Raw genomic sequence first — 14188 nt, 5'->3', positions numbered from 1 at the left:
TTCCACGAATTCGCCGAATCAGTCGAATCGAATTTTTGAATACTTCGCTCATCTCTAATGATTAGTGTGTGGCTTTTCTTATAAAGTTTCTGGTAAGTATATGTTGTGAATGTCAAAGAAATTAGCATATACATATTTATTTGTAGCTGATTTCCACTTTTCAATATATGCTCTATTGGTTTGTTATAATTATAATAAAAAAATTAAAATCACTCCACTTTACTAATAAATGCACAAGCAAGGAAAACAGTTAAATATTTCTGGTGTTTCATAGAGTCACTGGCTCTCCAGAGCGAGGTTCTGGAGCAGTTGTATTAAACAAGCAGTTAGTTCCGCAATACACGATCCTGAAGAACTGGTGTCTTAGCTGTGTTGCTACATAAATTAGTAAAACAGAATGTAAGGCTGGAATAAGGTTCAGTGTTGTAAAGAACCAGTAAGAGTCCAATGATCTCATGTGTAGAAATAAAGTTACTGTAGTATAGAAGGCACAGGCCAGAAAAAGAAAAAGGTAGGTGTCTGCACTGTTTTTCCTGTTTCCATGATTGTTTGTTCTTATAATTTGGAAACCAAGCAAAATTATGAGAGGGACTGAAGCTATAAAAACTATTAGAAGAGGAAGAATTGTCCACAATATGGCGTCATATGATATTACCTCTGTCTGTAGCATAAAATATCATCTTGTGTTGAATTCCTAAAAAACTTTAAAGGGGAACAAAATAAAACACAGGTGAGTATAAAACAGAAAATAACACAGAGGCAACGATTAGGTAGATGACCCTTCTTAATATGATGGCCTTCAAGTATAAGAAGTAGACATTATGAAAGGTGGAGATCTTGACATAGAAGAAGATGGAGAGTAGGATCGATATCCAGATGTTTATAAACTAGAGCCCAGCATCAAAATCTGTCATACATCAAAAAGTCCCTTCTCACAGTCAAGTAGGATATTCATACTATAAATTATTAAAACCTCCAAATGTTCTCAACATTGATTTTTAAGTGTTCAATTCATGTGCAAAAATGTATGTGTGCTCCTCTTCCTCTTTTCATAAAAAGTGTCAGCTCCTCATGCAAAAAAATATAAAACGCACATAGTGCATTGTCTTTTTAAATATAATAAATAAAAATAAATATTACACTCACCAAAAAGTGCTAATATTGTGCTAATTCTCCACCATGTAACATCAATCAATATCCGGTTGGGTCTGGTGATAATGATTTTCTAAAAAGCGATAACATATGGAAAACTTCTGCCCAAAAGGTTTGGGCAACCGGGCAGGACCACCAGACATGGAGGTAAATCCCTACCATCGTGCAACCCCGAAAAAATAGAGAGAGTAACTGGGGGTATATTTAGCAATCCTCGCCGGGACTAGGTACCACCTAGTCAAAACTTTGTAATTAGTTTCCGAAGCCACCACGTTCTGTGAGGAGGACTTGGTAGTAGATCAAATGCGGTCCCAATCCATAGGGCTCAACTGGATTCCCAGGTCATTCTCCCACCTAGCGACATAATGAGGGTTGGGAGAGGTCTCAGAAGTAGTGAGATGACTATAGATGTCAGAAATAAGGCCCCGTCTATGTGGGTCTCTAACGCAAGATCGTTCAAAGAAGGACATTGAACGAGCTGAGCAGGAATGGACAGATAGCAGAGCATAAAAATATTGTAACTGAAGGTACCTAAAGATTTTCAACGCTGGTATAGAATGCGATTCATGGAGGGAAGGGAAGGATTTGAAGCCTCTGTTGGTAATAAAATGGTGAGTATGAAGCAGGTTTGCTGAGGACCAATGTTTGAAGGAACGTGGTGAAGACCAAGCGGGGGGGGGGGGGGAGGCCTGGTTTTGTAGATATGAGTAGGGAGTTATGTGGTGACTGAAGGGAATAACGGGATTTGAGTCTGTCCCAAAGTGATATATAATGGGATGTTACAGGGTCATAGAGAGGATGGCGATCCGGTGGTCGAAGCCATAGAAGATTAGCAACTGATAGGGGGTTACAATCAATCGATTCGAGAATAACCCATTGGGGGATTTCATGAGTCGCGTGATATTTGGGCAATTGTGCAATTAGTAATAGAATTTGCCACCTTTTAAACATTTACAAGAGCTGTCTTTAATAAAACCATACTGTAGCACTTTATATTTATTGATGGAAAATGACTATGAATTTATGATGCAAATGGAAATGCAAACACATTTTTTTCATGGTTCATTATACAAATAAAGAAGATAAAAGCAAATTTGACTAAGAGAAACATTTTTGGATGTACATAAAACACTGAGATGGAAAATGGTCTGCAAGTGCCATGATTAAATATAGTACAAATGTGGAGAGTGAGAGAGAGAAATAGCTACTGTCAGGACAAGCTTTTGGAGTATACCCTCCTTCTAAGGTCAAAGCTGTATTGATACCTATCGCTTGGGCTTTAGATGAAGGGTGTTGCAGTCTTGGATCAGACTCGGAGGTCAGTGGCTGTAGCAGTAGAGAGGCTCATGAGTAAAAACCTGGGAATATACAAGCAGATCCCCCTAGTGGATGACATGAGCTCACCTGAGAAGCAGGGTCTAAGCACTAGCTGGTCTTCACCAGAGCTCCTGATAGTATGGTGGAGATGGGTTTCATTGCATGCTATAGCCAGGTTGTGGCCCTCTGGATTGCCCAGCAGGATCAGGTAATGAATGGAGCAGATAAGGCACAAGCAGAGGTATAGTTGATGAATAATCCCAAAGGTGAAGTAGTGTCTGGATTGGATTGGACAGAATCATAGTTGACAAGTCAAATGATCAATAACAAATGGTAGTGAATATAAGGACAGCAGCTGGATTGCAAGGAGCTAGATATTGCCTGGAGAGAGCACAATAATCTGGCAAATGGGAAGTGCAAAGACATGGCTTAACTCAGGAAGTCCATGGGAGGAGCAAAGAGTTTAGGGTTTACCAGAAACAAGATACAAGGCAAGATTGTCAAAGGTTTCAGACAGGGAGATATCCAGCTCCTCAGGTGGCACATCGAGAAGAGCTATAGCCACACACCACAGTCCCAGGTTCCCAGGTTTAGATCCAGACCTTGATAGTACTCCCCTCCTTCCAAGATGACCCCTGGATGTCTTAGGACATGTTTTGTGTAGAAACCTCTAATGGAACTCTTTTGTCAATCTGGGAGCATGAATGTTCTCTGATCTTTTATAAGCATCCATCTGCAAAGGTATAGGAGAGGCAGAATCTGGCAGAAATTGTAGACTTTTTTGAGCAAACCGACTAATAGAAAAAATGCATGCTTCCATTACTTTGTAAAATTCCCAGTCTTGTCTTTCTTCTTTCTGTAAGTCTATGATCAATTAAAATGCATAATTTAATAAAAGTCTCAGAATTGTCAGGTGTTTCTACTCTGGCAAGCTTGAATTTTACTTGTTCAGAGAGCCCTTGTCGTAACTGAATTTTTTGTGCTGCTAGATTCCAAGTAATATCTGAAATCCAATTCAGTTGTGTATTCAGCAGTGCAGTGGTTAGGATCATCAAATACTTCATCCAAAGCAGTGTTAAAAGAGTTTAAATTATTCAGAATATCGTTGTTTTGCTCCATATAAGGTAAGGACCAGGCTAAGGCCTCCTCAGACAGGAGGTACATAATAAAGAGTACCTCTTTCCTCTCAGAGGTAAATGTAGACATGAAATCTGAAAGCACATATAACATTCATTAAGGAAACATTTGTAATGGCAACAGTCTCAATTGAACTTGAGTGATAAAGGTATACATGCATTAGTGTCTGCAGAAATAGTATCTCAGAAACATAAGTCCTGCAATTGTCTATGCAGATCAGGGATGTCCTCTTTTAGCCCTTTCACCTCAATTTGTAATTCAGAAAATTCTTCTTAGTAGTTAACACCAAACTTATGCAACTCAGTGATTTGCTGCATGAGAATAGCCACAGCAGCTGCTACAATGCCCTCCATGTTTTAATCCAGATTATTTTGTTACGGTCTGAGATCAGGCTCGGAGGCCAGTGGTTGTAGCAGTAGAGAGGTTCACGAGTAGAAAGCTGGAAATATTCAAGCAGATCCCCCTAGCAGATGACATGAGCTCACCTGAGTTGCATGGTTTATGTATCAGCTGGTCTTTACCAGAGTTCCTGATGGTGGAGATTGGTTTCACTGCATGCTAATGCCAGGTAGTGGCCCTCTGGTATGCCCAGCGGTGAATGAGAAAGCAGGGGTCAGGTAATGGATAAGCAGATAAGGAACAAGCAGAAGCAAAGTCAATGAATAAGACAGACAGAAGCTTAGTCAGTGAGCAAACCATAGGTCAGTAACAAGTAGTAACTGGATAGATCAGATGGAATTGTTGTCAATGAATAAGCCAATGGTCCATAACGAATGGTAGTGCAGGTAAGGGCAGCAGCAGGTATGCAAGAATCTAGGTATTGGCTGGTGAGACCACAATAATCTGGCAAACAGAAAGTGCAGAAACATGTCTTAAATCAGGAATTTCTCAGAGGAGCAGAGTTCAAGGTTTACCAGATAAAAGGCAAGATTGTCCAAGGGATCAGGCAGAGAGCTGGCCAGCATCTGAGGTGGCACAGCAAGATGAGCTACAGCCAGACACTGCAGAGGTCCTAGGTTCAGATCTGGACCCTGACAAAGGCTTTTAAAAGGTAACTGTTAATGCAGATAAAAAGTATCATGGACAGTACTCAACTGTGTTGTTTCAAGCACACTAATAAGGCTACAATCACTAACGGCCACAGATACTCAAGTATACCTTTCAGTGATGTAACCGTTAGATCTCTTGTACACTGTTGATGTCTTCTTCCTGAGGTTCTTCTTAGTGCCAGGTCTTCGGCCTTTTATGTGGCCACCAGGAGATGTTGTGACTTCAGCACATTCCGCTTCATTCATTCCAGAACCTGTGCCGAAAATATCTGCTGATCATGCACAGCTCAGTGTACATTCATCAGAAGTTTACAAAAAGGATAGTTAAGGTAAGGTTAGCAGGATAGATAGATAGATAGATAGAATGGAGAGAGAGAGAGAGAGAGAGAGAGAGAGAGAGAGAGAGAGAGAGAGAGAGAGAGAGAGAGAGAGAGAGAGAGGGAGAGAGAGAGAGAGATACTAGACAGTGACTGTTCAGAGCTGTATTCTTGTAATTAATTGCATGCCGCCATGGTGACAATTAGAGATGAGCGAATCGAACATGACGAAGTGGAATTCGTTCCGAAGATTTGGAAAAATTCGATTTGCGACGAATCCGAAGATTAGCAAACTTCGGATGCACGAATCGAATTTTCCCAAAAATGGCGGCGACATGTGTGGCGACGGAGAAAATGGACAGAGAAGATGGGGCGGGGATCTCTGGGAAGGCGCGCAGACAAGGAGCGCTGACCCATAATGCATTCATGACATGTGATCGCATTAGCCAATCAGCAGCCAGCCAGCACTGTGTAATGGTGGAGCTATAAATCGCGGCCATCTTAGAATTCTCCTTTAGCCTCCGGTCATTCAAGAGAGACAGACCTGTGTGTATTAAGGGACAGAGTTAGGGCCACAGAGACTTTAGGGCCACAGAATCGTTACTCAGGGACACAGAATCGTTACTCAGGGACACAGAATCGTTACTCAGGGACACAGAATCGTTACTTAGGGCCACAGCTATCAAAGAATCGAAAATTTAAAGTGACATACACCCTTTTTTTTTTTGGTGGCTGTCGTGCACAGTTGGTGCTGCAGTTTGCCGATTGTGCAAAATAAACTGACTTTCTGCTTCACAACCACTATTGTACGTTCAAAGAGTTAAATCCATTTACACGCCAGCTGGCGGTAATATTTTTTGGGTGATTAGTGCATTCCAGTGACATAAACGTACAGTTTCCAGCCAACGGCAAGCTGCAATTGACCGATTGTGTACAATAAACTGACTTTCTGCTTCACAACCACTATTGTACGTTCAAAGAGTTAAATCCATTTACACGCCGGCTGGCGGTAATATTTTTTGGGTGATTAGTGCATTCCAGTGACAGAAACGTACAGTTTCCAGCCAACGGCAAGCTGCAATTGACCGATTGTGTACAATAAACTGACTTTCTGCTTCACAACCACTATTGTACGTTCAAAGAGTTAAATCCATATACACGCCGGGTGGCGGTAATATTTTTTGGGTGATTAGTGCATTCCAGTGACATAAACGTACAGTTTCCAGCCAACGGCAAGCTGCAATTGACCGATTGTGTACAATAAACTGACTTTCTGCTTCACAACCACTATTGTACGTTCAAAGAGTCCCTGTACGGCCTCCCATTGCTGCTGTCTCCATCGCCACACTCTGCCATGTGCCACTTTCAGGTCTCCTCACACTGCTGGTGGGTTCCATTTTGTCATAGGGTGCTGTATGGCCTCCCATTGCTGCTGCCTCCACCGCCACACTGTGGCTCCACACTCTGGTTTTGGCCCCGTGACTGCCCAAATGAGTGAAGTGTGCGGTGATTCTAAGATCGACGGCACTCATCTGCATGTCATACTGACTGACAGTATTATTTCTCTTCCCCAGCAGACTCCAAGGGCATTTAAATTAAAGGTACAGTGTTCTGCACTAATATAAAGGCTCTCTGAAGCCTAGAAACACCCTTTTTATAAGTTAAATTCGCAGCGAATATATTCGGCTCGAAGCAAATTTATACGGCGAATTCGGCGAATCAGCCGAACCGAATTTTTGAATAATTCTCTCATCTCTAGTGACAATGGTTTTGCCAGACAGGAAATGAGGATAACTCACCAACTGCAAAGCAAAGTTCAAACGTTTTACCAGAGTTATGTATCAATCAAAAAACAATGTAATGTTTTGTGGACAAAGGACATCTTTTTCAGTGTGAAATGTAGAATATCAAAGTTAGAAGAGACACACGACTATATAACAATAACAATAAACCTCCTAGTGACATATCTTGAGGACTTGTTTACACTTTCTTTAATGTTAACATTCATTAACCACTTGCCTACTGGGCACTTCTACCCCCTTCGTGCCCAGGCCAATGTTGCGCTTTGAATGACAATTGAGTGGTAATGCAACATTGTACCCATATGAAATGTTTTGCATTTTTTTTCACACACACAGAGCTTTCTTTTGGTGGTATTTAATCGCCACTGGGGTTTTTTAGTTTTTGCACTATAAATGAAAAAACAGCAAAAGGTTTACTTTGTTTCTATTATAAAATTTTGCAAACAGGTAATTTTTGTCCTTCACTGATGTGCATTGATGAGGCTGCACTGATAGGCAGCACTGATGGACACTAATAGGCAACACTGATTGGCACTGATGAGGCGGCATTGATAGGTAGCACTGATGAGGCGGCGCAGATGGGGCGGCACTGGTGGGCATTGATGAGGAGGCGCTGATGATACACTGATAAGCAGCAATGATAGGCACTGATAGGCAGCACTGACTGGCGGCATTGACTGGCAGCACTGACTGATAGTACTGGCTGGAGGCACTGACAGGCAGCAATGACTGGCAGCACTGTTGGGTGGCACTGCTGGGCACCACTGATGGGTGACACTGATGGGCAGCACTGATGGGCGACACTGTTGAGCACTGATGGGCGGCACTGTTGGGTGACACTGCTGGGCAGCACTGATAGGCGACACTGCTGGGCAGCACTGATGGGTGACACTGCTGGGCACTGATGGGCGGCACTGCTAGGCACCGATGGGTGGTACTGCTGGGCACTGATGGGCGACACTGCTGGGCACTGATGGGTGGTACTGCTGGGCACTGATGGGTGACACTGCTGAGTACTGATGGGCAGCATTGCTGGGCACTGCTGGGCTGCACTGATAATAAGGGCATTGAATCAGTGCAGATCTCCTCTGTCACATCAGCCAGTTATCGGAAGTACTTTCTTCATGCTGTGACAGCGTGAGGAAATTGCAGCCGATAACCGGCAACTGTATTTACATTGTGATCATCTGTGTCATTGGATACAGCTGATCACATGGTAAAAGACCACTGTGATTGGCCTTATCATGTGATCAGTTGTGTCCGTAGGACACAGCAATTACTGACAGCGCCAGTTGTGCGTCGCTGGGGGTACACAGGGGGTGGGTTCTGGGAAGACATCCATGGACGCCCTCCCAAAACTAGACAACCGCACTGTAACCGTCTTTCGGTTAGATTGTAAGCTCCACGAGCAGGGCCCTCATATTCTTTCTGTACTGAAATGTATTGTAATTGTACTGTCTCCCTTATATTGTAAAGCGCTGTGCAAACTGTTGGCGCTATATAAATCCTGTATAATAATAATAATAGGGTGGTTGAGAAGCAGTTAAAGCACCAACCACTTCAGCATGCATTTTAACATGTCTTTGATGCATCTGTGATGTTTTTTTTGAGATTTAATAAATACATGTGTGTGTTGATTTTATATTTGTTTGAAAGGGGCCTAGTAGAACCCCAGCTCAGTAGTACCTGTAGCTCAGTAATACCCCCACTCAGCAGATCCCCAGCTCATTAATACTCACATTCTGCAGATTCCCAGCTTTTTAATACCCGCATTCAGCAGATTCCCAGCTTATTAATACCCGCATTCAGCAGATCCCCAAACTATTAGTACTCTTGTTCAGCAGATCCCCGGCTCAGTAGTAACACCAGCTCTGCTGATGCCCACTCAGTAGTACCCCCAGCTGGTAGGTAGCTGTCAAGAGTTATATGAGGGTATCAGAAATAATAAAATATTGTAAAAAATGTCAACTATAACAGAGTGTATGACATAAACTGATGTCAGGTCTAGTTTTTATTTTTCATTCAATTAAAGTGGACCCTCCCTGTCCCCTTTTAATAACCATGACCACCTAAAAACATTCTAATAACTAAAATGAATAAAGTCATCAGTGCTTACCTTCTCTGCCAGCCTGAGAATAACATCATGCAATTCATGTTGTGCATGCACCATACCACGTCACACTGACGGGTGAAAAAGAATTTCCTCTGAAATCTTTAAGGGAAATATTTTGCTTGTATTGTTTAGGTTACTTTGCGGGAAAACAAGGAAGCAGAAACTCCTGTAGTATATTAATGTGATTTTACTACACAAGAATGCTGTACATACAGTACAAACTGTTTACAATTGTAGGAAAACAATACACGACATACAGAGTATTACATATATGCATACAGCACACACATGCACACGCTACGTAACCTTCCTATCAAATGAACATTGACGATGGTCTGTATGCAGTAGAGGATACACTAAGAAGTTAGCTTGGGTTATAGTTCCTGATTTCTGTAACAAGCAGTACTCCAGGCTCTACTCAAGCGATTGCAGAAACTGAATGCTCTGGTGCTGTATATTTAGTATCATCCCCAGGTGAAGTTCCTTCTTTGGTTTTGAAATGTCCCTTCTAGAAAAAACCTTTCTTGGTATTATGGAGCCCCCTTCCTTCTACCCTGGTCTTCTTTTCAACTCCCTGTCCGTGTTCACATGGCTGTGTTATCTCATTTCTTGCCTCCCCCATTTCCTGACATCATATCCTGTTTACAAGCCTTTACGAACCAGTTAAACAAGTTAATTAGCTTTGAATAGAGGAAGCCCAGCTTCTGAATTCTCAATGGTAGCTAAAAAAAAAAAATCCATATATTTATGCTAGTAAGAAAATCACTAAAATAGACATGGAAAAACAGGAAAGGCATTTCTTTCCAACAGATGATTGCCATGCAAAGCTCATTTATAGGGACTGTCCCTCTTTTGAAATCAAATCCCTCTGTCCCTCGTGCAGCCTCATTTATCCCTCTGTCTGGTGTTTTACATCTCTGAAAAAAAAGTTATATTTTACCACCAAAAGAGTTAGTGGAGCCATGTTCATGACGTCATCCTGCGGTCATCTGGCAGGCTTGTGATGAATTTGTATTTGCCTGATACCACCCACTCCTTGAATGCCTCTGCTTGTAAGTGTTATTCATTTTACACCACTGTGCATGGGGAGCTAGGCACTGCCCTAAGCAACATGTTCCATTGCAAAGAAATGTTGGTGTTGGATAGGTGAAAAAATAACTTAGAATGAGTTTGAAAAAAGGATCATTAATCCACCCCTAACTATCATCTAATAGTACACGATCAACCAAGACCCTGTGGCTGAATGTCTAACTACAATGCTGTAGAGGGATATACCCTGATAACCGAAGACACTTCTCTCACGTATAAGGATGGTCTGTACATCTATATCTCAACATGCCTTCTGGGGTTCTTGATACCTGCATTACCCCACTGACCGATCCTTCACACATCATATTTTAAGCTCTAGTAATACCTGTCTGGCTGGGCCTATACATGAGGATGTAATGCCTTCTTCCCCCCCTTTTTTTTTTCTTTTCCTCAACATCTCACCCTACAATTCTTTCTATTACTGTCTTTCTTTCTAACCTCTTGTCTTCAAACCTGTTATTTCCCTGTATCATTTCTTCTCTACGAATCAAATAGAGCATTTACCTGAACACAGATATAACTAACTTCAACCATAGCACATACGCTAGCTATAAATATGTAAACATTGACCGTCACAGTACCCAACACTTTCCCTACCCTTACCCCTATCATCACACTACTTCACCATTGAAAAGTTGATGAGAGTCAGGACGAGATAACATTCACTAACATCACTTTATCCATTTTCCTCTTGGTATCCACCATTTTACTTTGTATAATGGATGTACTGTTCTACATGATTTCGTCTTGCACGACTGTTTACAATTTGTCCCGTCTGCGAAACGGAAAGCAACATGTCATGTCTATGTTTTGACTGTGATCTATGGCTGTATATGCTCTAAATGCTTTTGTTTTCTCTTAAAAGAATAAAGAAAAAAGGATCATTGAAAAAAGTAACTGAGAGTGAGATTAAAAGGGCTCTGTTGAGCAAGAAGCAGGACAGACAAGGAAGGAGGAGAAGCACTGATGACACAAAATTCGTATATAAGGGGGACTTGTGATTGGGCAAATGTTGGTGCCAAGTTGTACAGTCCCTGCCTCACTTTTTTTTGGATAGTGCTCCTATTTCCCCTGCCTTTGTAGCCACCCTATTGGACACATGTCTCCTGGCCGGAGGCCCCATCACGTCATCTCTGGCCTGAGGATTTATTATTCAGAATAAAGGAATGTCCACACAAAAAATAATTTTCAGCATTTTATTGCAACTTCTCATTTTCAAATTACTTACCATGACATTTTAGAATTGAAATATCAAATTCTTCAGCGCACAATGCCATGTGCAAGGTTAACATTCTATAGCAGTCATTTCAGTGCAGAGCAAAGGTACATATCTTTTAATTAAGCCATTTTCTCTCTCCTCAATTCCTTTCCTCGGATGCACAACAGAGTTGGGACCATTCTCCAATGTATACTGAGTGCACATCCCTAGGCTTCCATCACAGAGTCACAGGACCCACAGCTGCGGGTTAGGGGTACTACTGTGCTTCCATTAGAATACCGAATGTTCCTTCCATAGCTTTGCCCAGATAGGCACGTTCCTAGATGACATATTTATTTGCAGGCTTCCACCATTACCCACATATGAGGACCCTGTCCAAGCCCTTAAAGTTGTGCACCCTGTTACAGGACCTGCAGAAAAAGGTCAGGGGAGACAGGGGACTACAGCTTTTCCTCATATGTTGTGTACTACCTTGCTTGGAAATTCAGCCCTGCAAAGGGCCCTTTGGAGCAGGTCTATGTAAGACTACATTTTAGCAGTTCTGGGTTATTCTGTTCCTATACCCCATCTTTCATGAGCCCCACTCGCAGCTGGCATTTATATAAGCACTAACCCCACCCATTACATTACTAGAGAAGTGATTTCTCCAAAAGTGAAACTAACACCTGCTTATAACTTCCCTTTACAATGCCGTAATGACAACAGAGCCATCAAGTGTTAGGCAAACTAACGGCACCTACCTACACGTAGGAGGACTTTTGAAAAGTAGAAAGAAGAAGTATGGATGACAGCTTTAAAAAATGAAAGAAGAGAAGACAGGTGAGAAGGAGGGAGGAGAAGGGCATCTGGGAAATATGGAGTAGTGGGGCATATTCATATAAGTAAGAGAAGGTTGCCTGAGAAGGTGGAAGGAGAAAAGCATCTGAAAAGAAGGAGCACGGAGATAGTTGTTTGAGAAGGATGGAGAAGAGGGGCTTCTCAGAAGGATGGAGAAGAAGGGAAACGTAGAAGGAAGGAAGAGACTGGCATCACAAAGAGGTGGAGGGGAAGAAGGAAATTAGGAAGTAGACAGGAGAAGGGCATATAAGAAGGAAGAAGAAGTTTGGCAACTAAGAAGCTGAGAGGTGAAGGATATTTAAGGAGAAAGAAGTGCATCTGAGAAGAAGCAAGGAAAAGAACGGATGAGAAAGATGACCATGAAATTAGGAGGAAGAAAACGAAAAGGGGAAAAATGAAGGAAAAGGGAGAGAACATCGAGACAAGGACAGCTGAAAAGGAGGAATGAAAACAGCATAGGGGAAGAAGAATGAAAAAGAACAGGGGAGAGGAAAGAAGGAAAAAGAGGGAGAAAAAGGAGGAAGGAAAGGATGGAGCTGAATGAGGAAAGAAGGGGGTGGGATGAGGGGGTGAAGTATGGCTGAACAGAAGGGAGGGAGGGAGCAAATTTGTAAAGGAAAGGGGAGAAGGCATAGAGACTGAAGCTGGGGAAAAGCTAGGTGAGAAGAAAGAAGGAAAAAGGATGGAGGAGAAGGATGTCTAAGAGTGTTCAAGAAGCTGATATGTAGGGAGCAGGACAGCTGTTTATATACTTTTATATCGGATTTTATAAATGTGCATATATGGCTCTGGAGTATAGAGTTCTGGATTATGTGTTTAGAGCTGGATTGTGTGTGGGTTTGTGTGTGTGAGTTTTGAATATATGGCAGGCCTTAGATTATTATATCCCCCTGCTCTTTCTGTGCTGCTAACCTGAGCTACAGATGGGGGTTCCCAATAAGCCTCCTGGTTTAGAACAATGGTAGGGCGATTACACTAAAGAACAAAGATGATCCACATCAGTTCCTTTCACAACTACACCTGGTTCCTGTAGACTGTGGTGCCTGCCTGCTCCAAAGGCTGTTCTCAAGGTTACAAGGGTCCTTCTGCAACACACCCTTCAACTTCTCCACCTACAGAAATCGAATGGTCTGTACACCTTACCATATCTCTGTGTCTTTTGTTTAGCAGATGTTACTCACTTTAAGTACCCAATTTACACCTGCAACCTCCTACTACCTAGAGGCATGTTTCGAGACTGCACTATTCAGTATGTGTGATCCATTGCTTTCCATGATAGCTCTCCTACCGGGGACCTTCACATTATCCCCAATTAGGATATGAACTTTACTACCCAGGTCCACAGTCCGTGCCGAGTGGTCATTGACAACCAGAGTTCTCTGGTGGTGCCATGTTGGGCTGTTGTATAACTCTGACTCCTGTATTTCAGTGGGCAGGGCCTGAACCTCATCCACGCACTGTATGCCTACCCATGTTACCCCATAATCCTGCCCCCCCCCCCACAGGAGCTTGTCTGGCTAGGGACTGAAGGCCCCAGTCTGGATTCCTCCCTCTATAGGGGGTGAGATTGCATACTGGGACTGGATATAGCGAGCACCTTTGAGTATGGTGACCTTGTTCTGTGTTGTGGGTTTCTTTTCTGTTGACCCATTTGATCATCTCACAACATTCTTGAGGGTGATATTTTTGTTCTCCTGTTCTTCGCAGCTGATCCTCATGACTCTCGAGGTAGTTTCTTATAATATTTGTGGTCTCTATTCCCCTAATAAATGCAATAAGTTGTGTTTGGAGTTTTAAAGTCGAGGGGCACAAGTACTGTTTCCCCAGGAGACACACTTCACACAAAAGTCTGTCCCTAAACCTCTAACCCACTTGTTTAAATCATGGTTTTTGAGTGATTCACCAGGGCGAAATCTAGAGACACCACCATAGCAATCAATAATTTTAATCATTTGTAAGTTTACTGTTCTGGCATGGAGTAGTTAGTGGAACAGATTGGGTTCCGCCATATCTTTTACCACACAACTTAACTGGTCTGTCCACCTAACGATGCTTATAGGCTAGATGTCTGATTTTTCTATGAGCACTATACATAGCAACACTGGCTAACTGGGGCATTGCATATCACAGATTACACTTACTCTCTATATCCTAAC

At 42.3% G+C, this 14188-nt stretch overlaps 1 pseudogene; it reads right to left on the bottom strand.

The window, feature by feature from the left end:
- Positions 1 to 268: 268 nt before the first annotated feature.
- On the bottom strand, positions 269 to 13750 carry LOC149455789 (uncharacterized; annotated as a pseudogene).
- Positions 13751 to 14188: the final 438 nt, after the last annotated feature.

This window comes from Staurois parvus, unplaced genomic scaffold, assembly GCF_062004578.1.
Source record: "Staurois parvus isolate SC_StPar_1 unplaced genomic scaffold, SC_StPar_1.0 ptg000388l, whole genome shotgun sequence".
Lineage (NCBI taxonomy): Eukaryota > Metazoa > Chordata > Amphibia > Anura > Ranidae > Staurois > Staurois parvus.
This window is presented reverse-complemented; position numbering and strand designations above follow the sequence as displayed.